General features: G+C 28.9%; 1 long non-coding RNA gene across 1 annotated transcript; it reads right to left on the bottom strand.

Annotated features, from left to right (window-relative positions):
- Positions 1-333: 333 nt before the first annotated feature.
- LOC117126752 lies at positions 334-11,719 on the bottom strand. Its single transcript, XR_004449564.1, has 2 exons — positions 3,100-11,719; positions 334-2,890 (listed from the first exon to the last, which is right to left on the bottom strand). It is a non-coding gene; the product is annotated as an uncharacterized LOC117126752 (long non-coding RNA).
- Positions 11,720-19,261: the final 7,542 nt, after the last annotated feature.

Raw genomic sequence — 19,261 nt, 5'->3', positions numbered from 1 at the left:
ATATCATTAAAATTATAAATTAATGTTATTCAATAAATTACAAAATAAATTATCAAATATTATTGTTTACACAATTTTTAATAAAATAAAAAATTACTTATAATAAAAACATCTTATATATTGGAACATCAAAATTCTTTAAAACATCCTACATTAGGAGTATGTAGTTGTACCCACATGGTAGGAGTCTACGGTTACCCGTTTAATGAATTTTTAAGCCATTTTTTCTCTGCACCAATGCTTATGAACTCACCAGTTTATTTGAGTTGCAAACCGTTTTTGTATCATTATTAGTTTTTGTTTAATTCTTCAATTCTCTCAAATGTCATGTAAAATGTCTTCTTGGCGTATTTACGAACTCGTCAATTTCTCCTTATTGCTTGCTGCTCTGTTTTTTTTTGTCTAAGCTAGTTCTCTTTATCTCAAGATGGTATAACTGTAACAAATAGGTTTGAGGAGGTTCCACAGTTCATTTTAGAGCTTGATCTCGAGTTAAACGGATCTAACATGTATGACATTTTGATCTTTTGTGCGTGTGGTTTAATATAAAATTGATTTTGTTTTGTTTCAGCAAACCTACAAAGAATCTATAACCAAAGTCTTGTCGGTTCGGTTAAAATGCTCTCCCCCATAAAATCAATTTTATTGTCACTCAAACTCTAAAAACGTGGAAATGAAATAGTCTTTTCACAACTAGCATTCAAAAGAAACCATATCATTGTATAGTTAAGTTATACCAAGGAAGATGCAATAGAAAATTTACAAATATTAAAATGATATTAAAATGCACTTTGAATATTCAAATCATTGAAAAAATGTTATACTGAAGGGATCAATCATACCCACAGTTTACAAATAAAAGTACGACTCATTATTATCTGTACGAGGAGGTCCTTTCGTTTATATTAGACGATGTTTTAACCAGAGTATCAAGATTGTAGAAATTTTAATAATTAAAAATCAATTAACCTGAAGATAACCAATTACAGATCTGGCATGGACATGAACGTGATCTATACCAAGATATAATCAGAATCGCCATTTGATATCCTATTTTTAAGAAAATGAAAAGGTTTAATGATAGAACACATTGGGCGACTTAATCATCATGAGAATCTAATCTCATAACCAAATCAAAGTTACATATATGTTTTATAACTTTTTTTGGTAGCTACTTTGTGTTTGTATGCTGATTAAAATCTTATAAATCATGTTAGTTTTCAGTCTTAACCCAATCATTGTATCGTAATGATTAGAAATGATTGAATGTTGAACATTTCTTTTGGCATTGGCACCAACTATATTAACTAATCCTTATTTTCTCTCTTCTTTCTTCAACTTCTCCCTTATTAGTTCCGACATGATTGAATATAGAGCAATTTGAAAGTACAAGACGAGTCTGTTACACATAATAATACATACACGTACAATACATTTATTTATTTCACAAAGTACTACAGCAGAATATAATGAAAGTTTATATTTACATAGATAAAGTGTCTTAATAACTGTCTTCTGAACTGACTAACATGTCACATTCCAGATAGAGTCATTAGCCTAACACGTTTCTAGATCAAACTACTCCAAGAACCCTTATGACCTCCTCATGATCCCTAGCCCTTATGCTTTGTGTCTACTCTAATTCAACACCAAAGTCTTTATGCTTACGGCCTTCTCTTGAGGTGGTACCTATCCCAAAGCACGTCTCTATCTACTTATACATTTAGACTTCGTAGCTTATCCTTGCCAACTTCTCAAGGAAAAGATATTCACAAATCTTCCTTTATGAAATATTTCCAAAACTTCATCAAAACTTTTTGGTAATTTTTTCTTGATGATTTACCCTTCTCCAAGGTAAATCATAGCTTTCTTAGCCTCCAAATATCTTATAGTTTAGCTCTACGTCGACTTCAAGTCCAGTCTTCAAGTCAGCTACACAACTTCACTTCAGCTTCACTTCACGTAAAACTTCTTGTATGACTTCATGTAGTACTTTACGACTGGTACATGGACACCTTGAGGAGTTATTTTTCTTCATCTTCTAAAACTCAGTCGTCACTGCACTAACAATCTCCCCCTTGATGATTGAGTTCTAGAATATAGCACCCATACACTGCTTCGGCGCTCATACACTGCTTCAGCTCAACCACCATGCTTCCTGTTGTACTCTGTCTTCAGTCTTCCCTCTTGCCTTCAGGATCACACCAGTAACTTAGGTGACCCGCTTTGATACCACTTGAAGGTGCAAGACGAGTCTGTTACAAAGAGTAATACATACAAGTACAATGCTTTTATTTATTTCACAAAGTATTACAACATGATATAATGAAGGTTTATCTTTACATAGATAAAGTGTCTTAATAACTCTCTTCCGAATTGACTAAAATGTTACATACAAGACAGAGACACTAGCCTAACACATTCCTAGATCAAACTAACCCAAGAACTCCTCTGGCCTCCTCATGACCCCTAGCCCTTATGCTTTGTGTCTACTCTAATTCAACACCAAAGCCCTTATGCTTACGGCCTTCTCTTAAGGTGGTACCTATCCCAAGGCACGTCTCTGTCTACTTATACATGTAGATTGTGTTGCTTATCCTTGCCAACTTCTCAACGAAGAGATATTCACAAATCTTCCTTTATGAAATATTTCTAAAACTTCTTCAAAGCCTTTTGGAAATCTTCCCTTGATGATTTACCCTTCCCCAAGGTAAATCATAGCTTGCTTAGCATCCAAGTATCTTGTAATTTAGCTGTACGTCGGCTTCAAGTCAGCTACACAGCTTCACTTTACGTAGCACTTCTTGTATGACTTCATGTAGTACTTTACGACTGGTACATGGACACCTTGAGGAATTGTTTTTCTCCAGCTTCTAAAACTCAGTCTTCACTGCACTAACACAATTAGTATACACATGAACCAAAGTTCAGTTGCCAATTTTTTTATAATAATTTTTTTTGAATGAATGTTAAATTTATTTTTAGAAAAATTGTTCTGCACAATGGTTGTAACAGCAGCCGACGATAGTTTTGCCTAACCGAATTTTAAATCTGAATAAAATCAAATGTCATCAGAAAGATTAGAATTTTGGTCCTTACCCATGTTCTAAAACGCGGACAACTCGGGCGTTTAATCGGCGAGTCAACGTTGATCGGCCATTAACCGCGTCGAACTGAACAAAATCGCTCAGAAACTTGGATCTTAAAAAAAAACTTTACTTTTTTAAATTTTGATGCTAAAATCAAATTTATAGTTGAAAACATATTACAATTGAACAAAAAACACACATAAATAATCTAGAATCGCGAAGAATCGTAAAAAAAATGGTAGGAGGCGGAAATTAGGGTTTGCAGATTGAAATTGGAGAAGATTAAGATAAGGATATTTTAGTAATTGAATGTTCATTAAAGACATGAATTAAAAAGTAAAAAAATCTACCCTACTTTGGGAGTTGAACCCGGGTTTAGAGCATGTCTAGTAAGAGTACTTACCACTAAACTTCAATATATTCTTTGTTTTTGTTGTACGAATACTAATATATATTATAAAACACTTAAAATTAATTCCCAATTAATCTCCGATTAATCTTCGATTTTTTCTTAAATCGCTAGGCCCGGACATACCGCACGCGTTACGCCTAGCGCGATTTCGAACATGGATCCTTACCATGTCTTCTTCCATTTATTTCTTTCCAAATGGTGATATTGTTGCTTACCTCTCATTGTCATTTACTAATTCAAATGCTGTACTACAATTAGGATTGAACCAGAACTTGTCCAGAAATCAGGTACTAGAACATTGTTTTCAGTTCAGGTTTGAAAAATGTTTAGTTTGTTTGTAAAATACTCAAGTTATCTTTGTGGAACAAACTTTGCTGAATCGATCAAATGGAAAAATCAACGATAGGTGATATCGTATAATGATGTAATTGACACTGACAAATGAATCTCCTCTGTGAAATTGAAGAGAAGGGAATACCCACTTCTCACTGACTATATATTCGTATTCCATACGGTAAGAAGCAAATTAAAAACAAAACAAAAAATTGTTTCAGATCTTCCAGATTAATCATGATCATATGTAAAGATCTTAAGGGTCTTTAACCACCATAATATTTAAATATCGTATCAAATATGTCTGCGTAAAAGATCTTCTAAATCTGGTTCCATAACATGCATACAGAGACACACGAGACAAAACTTGCTAATAAACTATTCCAAAGATTTTCTCTACCCAAAAAGTTTATTAATATTTTTTTAACTTCTACAAGCATTTCACATTGTATTGTCATTTATACTCCATTATCATTTGAGATGAATATGGAACCGAAACACTCGTAGAAAAGGCTTTTTAAAATGTAACTAGATTTTGACCCGCTCTTCGAAAGCGCGGGTTTGTCTTCGTTAAAAATATTGTTTTAAATGAAGTTTTATAAGATGATGTGTATGAACATACTCATTTGTAAGGAATATCGATTAAGAAGGAACATTTTAAAATGTATTATATACGGAGCCGAGCTAACGTGTTTTTATGCGGTGTTCGGTTTGAAAATGGAATTTGTATATTTAGTTTTAAAAATATTTGTAAACTGAACTAAAAATATATATGGAAACAATTCCACTTATAAATAATTTTCCTTCATATTAACTATCAAAATACAGAAAAATCAATAATATAAAATATTATTTGTTTTTGATTAAGAATCTAAAATTTTTAAAACAAAATATTGTTAGATGTTTAACTATTATGAGATGGGCTTTTGCTTTAATATATTTTTATGAGATGGGCTTTTGCTTTAATATATTTAAATTATTTTGTTTGTGTAATGGGTTTAAGCCCATCAGGTTTTAAATTATAATAGTTCTGGACCTTCTGGTGGTGGTTTCTAATTTTTAAAGTCGTCCAAAGTCCATCACGTTTTATGTGCATCATTTAGGATGAGTTCCATAGATTCACCAACACCTTTAACGAAAAATCTCCATGAATGGAGGATTTTCACTTGAATGCACCAAGCAGTCTTGTGCAGTTTGATTTTATTCAAGAAAGAGAGCTGCATATTGTTTGCCATTGTTTCGTATCAATATATTTTACGATGCTATGAGTTAACACAAGCTGTATTTATAATAGGAGTGATTTCCGTGGTTGTAGGGTACGCATATTTAGGGTTGAATATTAAGAAGATCCAATATGATTTTCTAGTTGGATGTATAAGGAATATTATTGGAATATAAATTTATAGGAATTAATGTTTATCCAGTTAAAGTAGGTAGCATATATTTTTTGCACACAAAGTTATCACGTATTGTAGTTAATACGAAACATGTATATCAAGTATTCTAAAATTTCGGATTTAATGTAATTAAAATCGTTTTGAACAGATTTTTTTGAAAATCCAGTCAGTTAAAATACATTAGAGAAATTTATGCTAGCAAATTATTATGGTTGTTAGTACAAAATTTGTAAATTAATAAAATAATGATTAAATCCTTTTTAAAATTAGTAACAATATTTGGTAACATATTCTAACAATAGTCAGGAAAACGTGGTTATTATAAAACTTATCCGATTTCTTAAAAACAGATTTTAACTTTGATAGATGAGAATGAAATAATAAAAGATGGACTGAGTATATAACTATTTAAGCACTAATGTTTTGGCAGATTGAGAATGAATGTGTTCTTTCATTGAGGTTAGGGTATAATATGCTCTCTCAATTGAATGAGAGTATTGACATCTTGTCGTTTGGGTCTAAAAGAGGAATAAATGTGATATGATTATTGTACAAATCTGTGAATAACGTATTCATTCACTCAATGAATGAACTATATAGTGTATTAGTGTCTTGTGTATAACATGTATTGTGTTCTACTTTATCGTGTAGAACATGTTTTGGTCTGTCAAATATAAAGTTGGTATATTAGCGGTTTATATGTGGCGAAATAAGTATGTTAGGTAAACGTACGGTTATAATAGTTAGTTAAATATACAGTTATAATTTGTTATTAGATTAATAGATGGTAAGACCAAATAAGTGTTACTTAAATGAAAGGGTGCAGTAATTTTGTATAGGTAGATTTTTTCAGAATGTTTCTCTTTTAATAATAGAACTAGATGATAACCCGCGCTTTGCGCGGAGTGATTTTTTAAAAATACGTTGTATTTAAATAGTATACTTTGCTATGAATAACTTTTTTTTTACATTTGAATCTTAGGAGTAGACACTCGGGTACCATTTGGTTCGGTTCGATTTGGTTCGGTTCGGTTTGTTATGATCTTTGCGAGTTCGATTTAATTTGAATCTTTGCGGGTTTGGTTTGAGTTTGGATTCGGATAACTCATTTAACTTTAAAAACAAAATAAAATTCATATATACTTTAAATATCTCAAAATCTAAAAATAAAAATAATATATAACATATAAATTTGAATAATGTATGCCAAAATACCTAAACTTAAAATAAAATTTGGTTTACCTTAAATATTTGGATATGAAATAAATAGATATTTTAAGTAATTTTGGTATTTTGAGTATCCTTTAACTATTTTAAATATGTACTTTTAACTATTTATATATATTTTTAAGTATTTTGGACAACTTAAAAACATCTTATATATTTTGTATATTCTTTAAATATTAAATTTAAAAATAATTAATATATTGAAGTATATAAATATGGTTCGAATATATTCGGATACCCGAAATAGTTTGTTTCGGATCCGGTTCCATTCTGGTTCTCTAGATACCAAAATTTTGAACCCGTTCGGATATCTAACCAATTTTGATTAAAGTTCATTACTACCTTTCGGATTATATTTGGTATGATTTTTTGGATTCAGATTTTTTGCCCAAACCTATATTTTTTATTGTAACAAAATTTTAAACGAAATTGATGATGATTCGTATTGATTTTGGGTATGCAATCATTTTTAGGCCAAAATACATTCTTCAATGTACGTGACCCATCTAGTTAAGGAAAACAATGGACTGAACTAAAGAAAACATTACCATTTCAGATTTTTAATCGACACTTTCAAATTATTCATTTTCGGTATTGTGACGAAGAGAAAGGGAGTAAAGGTCACGAAAGCAAATTTGTTGTGCAATCCATATTCTCGCTAGGTGATTTCAATAGCTTCTAAATAAATCTTTGTTGTATCGACTGAGATTTAGTAATTTATAGACGTTTTAAAAAATTCAAAATATAACATATAAGAAAAAATCTAATTTTTTATTATATAGTTAATGTGATTGTTTAATTTATTTTAAAAATATAAACTTTCAAATATGAGAGAATCTCGTAATAAATAAATTGTATTAAGTTGTTATCAATTATTTGGTGTGCAAGTCAAGTTAGTATGAATAATATCTTGTTAAGAATCTTGTAGATAAGGATTATATTTTTGAAATATTTGCTGAATAATATCTTTGTAATTTTCTTGTAGATAAGGATTATATTTTCGAAATTAGTAGTTACAAATATTTTTTAAATAAATAATACATGTAATTCCTAACTTATACTCTCTTTTTTTTTAAATAGATTTTTATAAATAGATATCATATTTTGACACTTTTGAAATTATATTAAGGAAGTTTATATAATGACAGGTATCTCTAAGTCTCTAAGTCATGTGTTCATAATGGCATGTATCTCTAAGCCTAATACAAAATCAATCAACTTAGAGCCAAGTAACATATATACAAAATGAGGTGTAAAAAGAGTTATCATATCTAGTCTATTATAGAAGCAAAGAGGAACCAAACATATACATGTTCGGTATAGAGAAAATTATATGATGTTGATAAGAGAAAATTATAAATCAACTTAGAGCAAAGTTTAATCTATTGTAAAAGAGGTCCAAGTGAGAGTTATTGAATTGCTAGTATAATTGTAAATATACGGTATAGTTTAATAGAGTAGATAGAACATAATTCAATAGAACATAATTCGTTTGGTTGTTATAATATAATATATTGTTGGTTTAATTTAAGTTATTTGGTTTTAATTTTATTGTATAATTAATTGTAATTAATAGGATATGGTCCATAAATTATGTAACACACTAACAAACTTGAAACAGTCCAAAACTTAAATGATAACTTTAATGGTAGATAAATTTAGGACTCTATTTAATAGAGTAGATAGATAGGTACTTTTCCCATGGACTTTGAATGAATTCCGTATTGTATAAAGTCTATTAATCAAATAATGGGCTTATTTTGGGCCCCGTTTTTTTACATTGTCAACAGTGAAGCTAGAAGAGATTAATCAAATACAATCGAATCTTGTTGAACCAGCAATAAGAACAAAATATATATATACAAACAAAACCATTAAAGCACATCTCTATAGTTTTGTTTTTACTTCCAAATGTAGGTCTACCCCTTGGAAGTTTACGACCTTACGTAATTACTTAATCTAGAATCTAAAAAGGATAAATAAGTAGTGGCGATAGGATAAAACTAGGTTAATAATTAGTAAGCATGGAAATAAAGAGAGCCATGGCAGATCTTTAAGTATTTGACTAAAATATCTAATAATGTGGTCAAGAAACATAATTGGCCTACCAATAATACATACCAAAATGCCTATTCATTGCAACTAATTCACCCCTCCATCCACTAGCTGCTCACTTTAATTAAACCACAGACAAAAATTGCATCTCCTACACTTAATTATTACAATTATTATGATTTCTTTACATGTGTTTTGACTGTTTTCTGTCTGTTTAAAGTAATAGCTTATAATTATCAATCATACTTTGAACTTTATCCATCACATTTTACTGTGAGTATGTACTATGTAGGCACTGTAGACGGTAAAATTGAGTTTTATGATGGCCATGGACGAAAACATACAAGTATATCGCTTTATACTATTTATAAAAAATACTGTAAAATATTTAATTACAATAGTTTCAAACTGATGCACGAGTTAAAATTTGCATAGTAAATCGTAATAAAAATTATCCATATATAATATATTTTTATTTTATTTTGACAACATTCATATGTAATTATGAACGTTGTCAAAATACATTCATATGTAATTTTACACCAAAAAAAAACATTATATGTAATTCTATATTCCAGCTTCGAGTCTCGTTATTCATACTAGAGCCGGTGTCCGCGCTCCGCGCGGATTACATATTTAATTAAAATATGTTAATATTTGTGTTAATAAATTCCTACCCGTTTTCCTGGGATTAAAACAATGGTGAAGAGGTGCATGTTTGTATAGAAAACAATCATCATCTAAGAATCTTCATCACAAAAATATTTTTTTTTTTGCCAAAGCATTTAATTATGCCTATATGTGTTTTCTAGGGGTGAATGACGAATCTGTTGATACAGTTGGGAGCAGAGTTTTTTTATTAAGAACTAATTGTGGTTTCTTTCATAATTTGTATTTTTAAATAAAAAATATATTTTACTAATAATGTTTATATTTTTTTTATTAGAGTTTTGTAACTATAAAATGAATAAAAATATCTTTATTTAGTACTTATATAAAATTATATAGAGATAGATTATTAATTTATGATTATAATGAGACTATATATTAATTTGGAACAAATATTAAGCAACTCAATTAGATTCTTGCAAACCGGGGGAAAAGGAGTGGCCGGTCATGTCGTCTGTATTTTTACCTTTTCTCAAGTTTTTAAAACGTTTCGTAGCAATAAATAAAAATCAAAACGTAGCATTTCATTTACATATATGGAATCTTATCAAATAAGATATAACCTTTTTTTTTTGTGCGCTTCAAATTTAATAAGATGTAAATAGTCAAAAATATAAAAATATATATATATATATAAAACATAATTTGTATTTTATATTTGTTTTATTAAAGTTTTGATTAAAGTATTAAACTAATATATCAATACTAATAATGTTTTTGATTCAAAAATGTACTTGTAAATTCAAAATACCTCCCATAAGGCGGAGGATCTTTGGCGGTTGGTTTGACCATGGTATTGAGGAAAAATTAATCCTTAAACAAAGGAAAGAATATTTAAATATTAGGCAAAGTGAAATGGTTTGATAATAAAACATAGTGAAAAAGGTCCCAATGGATAAAATCGAACCATGAGATTAATTACAAACTAAAATCTTATAAAGCCAAAAAAAAAACTAAATATTTTATATGACCGATAGATGTGAACTACAATTATAGTAGCTTAGCAGGCAGGAACTATTATATTAAATCAAAAAAATTTGGCGGAGACCAATAGCTAAAGACGGAAGATTGTCGGTCTATGTTTAATCTTAACCAATTAAAATCTTATATGTTTGTTCGCACATATTATCAATATGAATCTATTATTAAAACAATTGAAAATAAACAGTGGAAGGTGAGCCAAACCCCACGTCCCCAACCGTATATGGACTTAACTATCCAACTCTTAAACATATCACTTACGCCAAGAAATTGACAAAATTGGGACTTTCAATATTGACTTACACAAAATCTTGAACGGTTGGCGGTGGTGGTTTTTTCAGAGTGAGAGGGGATGCATATATGGTCTTGAGATTAGAGTTCTTGGTCCTAATGGTAGAATATATGTTATTTAATTTTCAATGAAAGCAGTAGGATTTTTGGCATAAAATATAACGATTTCCTAAATTAAATTGTTCACCAGCTATAAGAATATTAAGTATGGGGCAAGTTAAAGTTGTAGAAATCGATTTTGATTTAGGATGTCAAAGATGTGGTAGCTAGAAGCCTAATAATCAACAATCAATGCATGCATTTTTTATTATGATGTAATGTAACTGGAATTGAACCGGGTTAAACCGTGACTCTTCACATATTTTAATGGTTGGTTTTTTTTTTTAAAACACAGTCCAAAATGACATGGCATAATGGTTGGTTCTGATTATTTTGCTCATGTGGCAAGGCTTAGGAAGCTAGGATTTAGCTCTTTTTATATAGTAGGATTGGCATTATAATACATGAAGATAAGGAATATCGTTCCTTTAGTTAAAATAATACTAATAATAATAAAGAAGGATATGGAATTAGAAAACAAAAACAAAAATATCAGAAGAGACAAATAATTGGACTCTCCTTTTTACATAACTTGATTCAGAAATATATTACAGATAAAAATGTCGGCTTCAAACCCTACAAAGCACCCACAGTGTCCATGTTTTCTTCACATCACGCCTCTCTCTCTCTCTCTCTCTCTCTCTCTCTCTCTCTCTCTCTCTCTCTCTCTCGTCTCTTTTTTTACGTGCCGTATAGTATAGATCTTTAACAAAAAATATACTGTAGTATATATGATCTATATTCAGTAGTTTATACGTATGCACGGATAAGTGCATCCGTATATCGTAGCATTCACATGTTTTTATTATTTGTGTCAACTAACATACTATCATTATTCGTTTTGCTTCTCAGTCGAAATGGATAATATGTATGAGTGATCGATGTGTAAATGGTTTGTGCATCTAATATATGATCGATGTGTAAATGGTTTGTGCATCTAATATATTAAGAGTTATTTTTGGGTTCACCCCCTAGAGCGAACCTTTAGGTTCACCAACCAATAGAAAGTTGTCATTTTAGATCTAGTATCTTTTAATTAAGAAAACAAAATAACTTACCAAATTATATTATGCTTTTAAAATAAAAAATAAAAGATTAAATAAATAAAAATAACAAAAGTTCTAAAAAAAAGATTATTTAAAAAAAAAAATATTTGTTTTTAAGATTTACAGTTTAGTGTTTAAGATTTATAATTTAGAATTTATCCAAATGTTTAATGTTTTTCCAAGGGTTTAAGGTTTACCTAAGGGTTTAAGGTTTACCCAAGGATTTAGAGTTTTCCCAAGGGTTTAGGGTTTAGGATTAGAGTTTAGGGTTTAGTGTTTTGTTGACAACATGTTTAGTGTTTTTCCAAGGGTTTAGGGTTTACCCAAGGATTTAGGATTTATCCAAGGGTTTAGAGTTTAAGATTTGAGTTTAGGGTTTAGTATTAGAGTTTAGGGTTTAGTGTTTTGTTGACAACATTATTTTTTTTTTGAATTCGTTTTTTCTATATTATTTTTATTTATTTTTAAATTTTATTTTGAAAAGATAATATAATTTGTCAAATTATTTGGTTTCCTTAATTAAAAGATACTAGATCTAAAATGACAATTTTCTATTGGTTGGTGAACCAAAAGGTTCACCCTAGGGGGTGAACCCAAGAATAACTCATAAATGAAAACATAAGTCATGACTTCTTTTCATGTGTGATTTTTTTAGTTTGGACCATTCCTAAAAAATATCATATTTTACATAAGTTCATTATTACATCTTTTAATATTTTTATCTTTTTATTTGAAATACAAAGAATATATTTAAAATGTTTTAACAAAATCTTTTTAAAATCTTCTTAGAATCTTTTTAAATTTACTTTTGAAAATTAGTTAGTTTTAATTTAAATTATCATAAAATATAATTAGAAATTAAAATGGGATAATTAGTTAATTACTCCAATAACAGTTTGATTTTTGATAATTGCATTTTCTATTTTATTTTTTGAAAAATACACTTCCTTAATTGTGAATTGACTTTTTTTACCCAAATTGGATATTTCAACAATTAATAAATAAATTCGAAATTAGAATATAAATTCGAAGTTAATAAACTAATATCATTAAAATTCATTATTTCTTAGTTTTTATAACTCATGACACTACGTTACTCTCTCTTATCCTCTCCTCTTTAGTCTTTCAGTAGTATACATACTTGAATAACATTTGTTCGTTCTACCATCCAATGGTTCCTGAGATTGTTATGAAATTGGCTACGGGGTAAAACATAAAGCAACTTATTGGCTATGTCTTTGTGATGACTGAGAAATTTGAGTTGAAATATGTTGATGATATTTGTGGCAATCAATTGGAGAAACTTTATCTGCCACTAGTGTACTTCTGCCTTGGTTGTAAAATAAATTTCTTATATAGCTTCTTATTGTTATGACTTGACGTCGAGGATGCCTTACTATCTAGATGTTTTAGCTGGCGATGAGAAGGTTGATACATGCATTGATTCAAGTTGGTTGTTCTTTTCAATTCACTAGACGTAGAATGTAATGGACGTGCTTTAATGGAGGCTGATCAAGCATTAGCTTGAGGACGGGTCTAGTTAAAATAATTTTGGGGCCAATGTCGTAAAGAATCAATTAGCTTAGATGGTAAAAGAGTCTACGTCTAGTCTTGTATATGTCAGGCACGGCTTATGTAAAAGAAACTCGAATCTCCAATTTTTTAGTTGTTTCTCATTCTTAAGCAAGCTCTGCCTCGTTGTTTGTGTCTGATTGCAAATATTTGATCGGCAAGTTGTGAAATCTGACAGCCACTATTAGTCTTGCTAAACCAGAGAACTTCCTTCGTAACGATCACTTCCTTTAGGCTTCTAGAAAAAAAATTCTTACAGGTTTTAACCAAATACATATTATTTTCTTTCTTCATTAACCAAATTCATATTCAGCATCATAGAAGAAAAAACATAAGGTGTCCATCTAAGCATTGATTCCAGTAGTGCATAGCTAAGTTCTAACTCATTACCCAATCTATTGATACCAAAGTCTTCATGAACCATCTGAACCATCTCGTCAAACTTCAAGCCTTCCTTAATGGTAAATAATTTACTTCCTGCTCTAGTATTCACCATAAATTTCCATGATTCATTATTCATTTTCCACTCTCCTAAAACTCCAGCCAAATGCAATATAATTTTTCTAAAAGAAAAAAAAAAGAACTATTGTCAGTAAGAAACTGAAATTTGATTCATGAATTAACAAACCTCTCTTAATGAGATGAGATGAAGAATCTGGGAAAGGAAAAAAAATCAGAAATGGAGAAGATACTGAGAAGGAAGGAGACGAGATGAGTCTTGGGTTCTTTATTTTTTTTCAAAATAATAAAATAATTTAAGATAATTATTAAAAAGATATTGAAAAGATATTGTATAGATATATTAAAAAGGATAATTGGTAGATTCTCTAAAGATTTTTTAAAAACTATTTTAAACAATATATTAGAAATTGAATAATATTAAGAATGGACAATTAGGTAAATTTATATATATATAAGTGTATTTTTCCAAAAACTTAAATAAGGGTGTAATTTTCAAATTTTATTCTTATTTGAGTGCATTTCTCCAAATTTTCCCAATTAAAATTGAATATAGTTTTGGTTTATAAACGAAATTTTAAATAAAATGAAATTAATTAATTTCAAAAATATATTTACTAATAATTTTTAAAGATTTTGTTAGAAATAAGTATATATTTCTATTTTAATTTTTTCAAATTTGTTTTCTAATAAAATAAATATCAGGATTTTTTTATGAATGATATTTTTATTTGGACCATCATTTAAATTTTCTATTAAATGTATATCACTAATGCTAATATATATAATATTTTTAATTACTTTAATCATAATATCTTTTATATCTTTTAATTTTTTAAAAAAAATTAAAATTCTAACAAATCTCTTGAAAAAGATTATAATAAGATCTTAATTGTCATAAATTGAATATAAATATTTTCAACTAATTTTGTAATTAGTAATGAAATGTTACTAAAAGAATAAAATTATATCCTATTTTATCAATTTTATAATAATATCTATCATTTTAAAATAAAAACGTTATATTGAACAAAATATGATAAAATTATTTTAAATTGATAAGTTAACATATTTTATTTTCATAAATATAAAATATTTATGCTAAAAATATAATATGTTGGTTGAACGGGTTAATATTAGTAAACTATATAATACATATATACAAATTTATCTTATCTTAAATTTTTTAATATACAGTAATTTATTATATAAAATTAATAAATATTAAAAAATTACTAAAAAAATCTAGCGATTTGAATTACAGATCATGATTATAATAAATTAAATACAAATTTTTTTTCATATATGTTGTTTCATGCATTAAAAATTTTAGTTTAGTAATCAAACGCAAATTCAATAGGACTAATATATAATAAGCAACATATATATGTGATGATTTTAATTTACAGCATGAAAACTATAAAATTATTATATTTGGCATAATTATACAAATATTTAAATATGTGAGTAACATTAAAAATATATAGTAATTATGTAAAACAAATATCTATATATATAAATGTGAAAATATATTCCCGCACAGTTGTGCGGGTGAAAATCTAGTTATAAGTTATGATTGTTCATATATTCTCTATTGCTGATTATTATGATTTATGTATTTGCCTTTTTCATGTTGGCATTATTACGCATTCTCAATGTAATAATACAAGCCTTCCTCTCTTGGTCCCTTTTATTCCCTTTAAAAAATCTTCATCACTTTTTCATAACTTTTAATTATACAGAATGGCCACATTCATATAAAATATAAATAATATAGGAAACATGACTAAATCACAAAAAATGCCTATACAAATTTTAAGTTTTTTATTTTGCTAGAATATACAGATTTTAAGTTGGAAGCCGTTTTCCTAACATTATCTTATTTTCTAATAAACCTACGACATACCACTTTACCAGTGATTTTAATAACATTGTAGTGGAAAAGTGTTATGTGTTCATCTATCATGTTAATCTCAAAAAAAAAAAATTATGAGCCGTTGTATTGCAATGTTACTCTATAAAAAAGAGTAAGTAGTGCAATTTCAAAAAGAGAAGGTCCAGATTCTAATATTGAAAAATGGGGTTGGGTCGACATCCATAGATTGACTAAACCTGAACCTAAAATGTTACTCCATAGATTCTGTATAAGACCCACTGGTCCATAACTGTATGCTCTACTCTATACGTACCAATAGCTCATAAGAGACGTCCTGTCACTCCCATTATTTTGGCTTTTACTTTAATGATTTTGGGGTCCATCTATATTCCAATTTTATTCCTTATTCTTTTGCTATCATAAATATTCACCTATTTAGTGATTAGTATTTTTTTGAGAAAGAAATTAGTAATTAGTATTGCACTATTGTGGGAGTTTATTTGGAAAAAGTTCTTGATTTTTTATAACATTTTAATTAAATAAATTATTAGTAATAGTGCAAAAGTGATACGAGTCAGGATAAGGTAAGTAAATTATTTGTGGTAATTTAATGTTTTGGAATTTGGATAGTAGTTATGGATTTATTTTCACGGATAAGAAAATTGCACCTTAATGTCCAAGTGCCAGAAAACACGCGGCATAATTACTCCTACCGCTTGTAATTTTTTATTCAATGGTTTGTGGCGATACTCGTTGATTGTGTCTATAAACGACGTCGTAAGTACAATACTAGCAATCGTTCGTATAAGTGACACGTTTGCAGAATCGACGGTTAGGAGAGATCTTAGGGAAGTTGAGAAAGGACGTGAGGTGAACTACGACGCCGTTGAAAGGCGTGAGGCTCGATTCTTACGTCGTTGCATATTGACCGTCCGATAGAAATCATCGATCTACATAGATGCGTGCGCGAAGCACATGCCGTTATGAACCGTTTCCGATGATCATCACGTGTCCTTAAGGGAGTGGCTTACTTGTTGCTAAGTCCGTTTGAGATGTTTCTTTGGAAAGGCAAAGAATACAATTTAACCTTATATCTAGTGGTAATAAAAACATTTATTATGTATTTTACTATTTTTAATAAACGAGCTTATTAATGGTGTCTTTATTGGTAGCACTTAATTAAATAGTCCAAACTCCAAAGCTATTAATTTAAAGGACACAAATCCTAATAACCCAAAAGGTCGTTTGGGACCTTTTATCGGAATTTGATATTTTTATTTTTATTCTAATCAATTTTAAAAGGAGGACTCACTAAACGGTGCACATTAAACACATGTTAAGGAAAACATGAAATGGGAGAATAAAAAGAAAAACATGAGAAAACAAAGAATGTTTTTGTCTGATTTAAAACAATTAGATAATAAGAATTTGAACGGTTAAGGAATATGATAATCACGAAGATGGCATGATATTATAGTTGGAGTGGGTTACTTGGCGAAAGACCAAATAGGATTTTCATACATTTGGAATATGACGTGGGTTATTTCTCCAAGCATTACCAGATTTTTCGTATTTTCATTTTGATTGCAAGTTTGCAACCTTATTAACACGTTAAAGTTCCAAAAATAAAAATCTTACGAATAAACGGGTAAGATGATACTTAAATAACTCATCTTTTTGGAATATTTACTTTTATTAGTTCTACCAGAATTAACGAAAATTCAAGTGTCTGTTTACAAACTTGATTTATACAAAATTTTCTAAATCAACATATTACATCACTAGTTTCGTTCACTCAACCAACACGTTCCGTTAGAGCGCTCCAAAATCCTTAGAAAATCAATTAACCGATCTCCCCCGTCGATGATAACTACTCAAATGATGAAGTTTACTTTATTTCCTGGGATGCTGGTTCTTTTCGTGTCATCAATGGAGTGGCCGGCCAATGATGATTTCTTCAAGCTTGCTTGCTTGTTCAAAAAAAACGTTCTAGCAAAAACAAAAAGGAATGGTCTTGCCTACTTCAGAGCATCTCCAACCCTTCCCTATATTTGCCTCTAAATGCTATAATAGAGTAAAATCAGTTCTAAGAGCATCTCCAATGTAAAACTCCATTTTTTCCTCCAAAATAAAGTAAAAGTGAAAATAGAGTAAAATTGCTCCAACCCTACTCCATTTCCCACTCCATAATAGAGTTATGAACAAACAAAAAAGAGATTACTCTATTTATGGAGTAAATTTCATTATGGAGTGAGATATGGAGTTGGGTTAGAGCATTCCTTACTCCATATTCACTTTTACTCCATTTTAGAGGAAAAAATGGAGTAGGAATGGAGATGCCCTAACTCACCCTTATTTCTTCTCCTAAAATAGAGATTACTATTTTTTCCTCTATATTTAGAGGAAAAAATAGCATTCCTCTATAATAGAGGCAAACTTTTTTATTTACAAAGTAGTTCTCAAACTTTTTATGATTGTAACTAAAATACTTGTGTATGAAGAAATACAATTCTTACAATATAAAATCACACATTTTTGTTTACATACTAATTATTAATTTTTATAACTATAGTTATAATTAAAATAAAAATATTATTATTTATTTAAAAGTCAATTATAATTAAAAAAAAGTTATTATTTTATTTAAAAGTCAAAGACTTTTTATTTAAATATTAATCAATACAACATATTAAAACAACTTAATACTCCAAAAAAATATATATTTTGCAGCACAACAAGAAGCATGTAGAAAAGATGTAGAACATGCATTCGGAGTTTTACAATCACGTTTTGCGATTGTGAAAGGCATGTACGTTTTGGAAAAAAAAGTACTACATGATATAATGACTACATGTATAATTTTACATAATATGATTATTGAGGACGAGCGTGATCTCGATGCACCGATTGGAATTGGAAGAGAAGCTCCACCTCTGGAAGTCCAAATACCAGATAATGAAGATAACCGATTCCAAGAGTTTTTAAGTCGATTCAGAAAAATCAAAGATAAAGAAGCTTATTTCTCATTTCGGAATGCATTAATTGATCATTTATAAGAAACATTTAGTAATAATGATTGTTAGATAATGGTACTTTGTTTTATTTTTTTTGTCTAATGTCTTTTTTAATAAAATGTTTAATTTAAATAATATTGCAATTTTATGAAAAAAATTCAAAAAATATAATGAATGAGTTAATTTTCAACATTTACAAGTTAGAGGTGTAAAATGTAAAATAAAAAAAGAATATTCCAAGAATATTTCTTTTTAGAGGAAAAAATAGAGGAATACATTGGAGAGAAACTCACCTCTATTATAGAGTTCCTCTATTATAGAAGAAAAAATAGAGAAATACATTGGAAATGGTCTTACTATGGAAAGACGAGAGGAAGAGCGCCGAGGTAAAGATGTGAACTGTGAAAGTGTGAAGCGTAGAATCGGTGCCGTGTCCGTCCAAAATGTATATATCTTTTAAACTATATCTCTCTTACTCGACCATTGATTTGCCGTCCACTTCACGCGTGCCGAGCGGTCAAGATTTTCAGACGCAAAAGTATCATATAATGTTTTCACTTTCCATCTCACTTTTTGTTGTTGTTGTTTTCTTATTTCTAATACTTGTTTTTTTCTTTACATGTTGACATTCTATATAAGGTTTAAGGTTGCGAGTTTGCATAATAAGACTAGTTTGGGTAAAAAATACTTCATCCATTTCAAATTAAATATTGTTGTAGTATAATTTTATTTTCAAATAAT

This window comes from Brassica rapa, chromosome A07, assembly GCF_000309985.2.
Source record: "Brassica rapa cultivar Chiifu-401-42 chromosome A07, CAAS_Brap_v3.01, whole genome shotgun sequence".
In the NCBI taxonomy this organism is placed as follows: Eukaryota; Viridiplantae; Streptophyta; class Magnoliopsida; order Brassicales; family Brassicaceae; genus Brassica; species Brassica rapa.
Note: the sequence above shows the minus strand (reverse complement) of the source record. Positions and strands in the feature narration are given on the sequence as shown.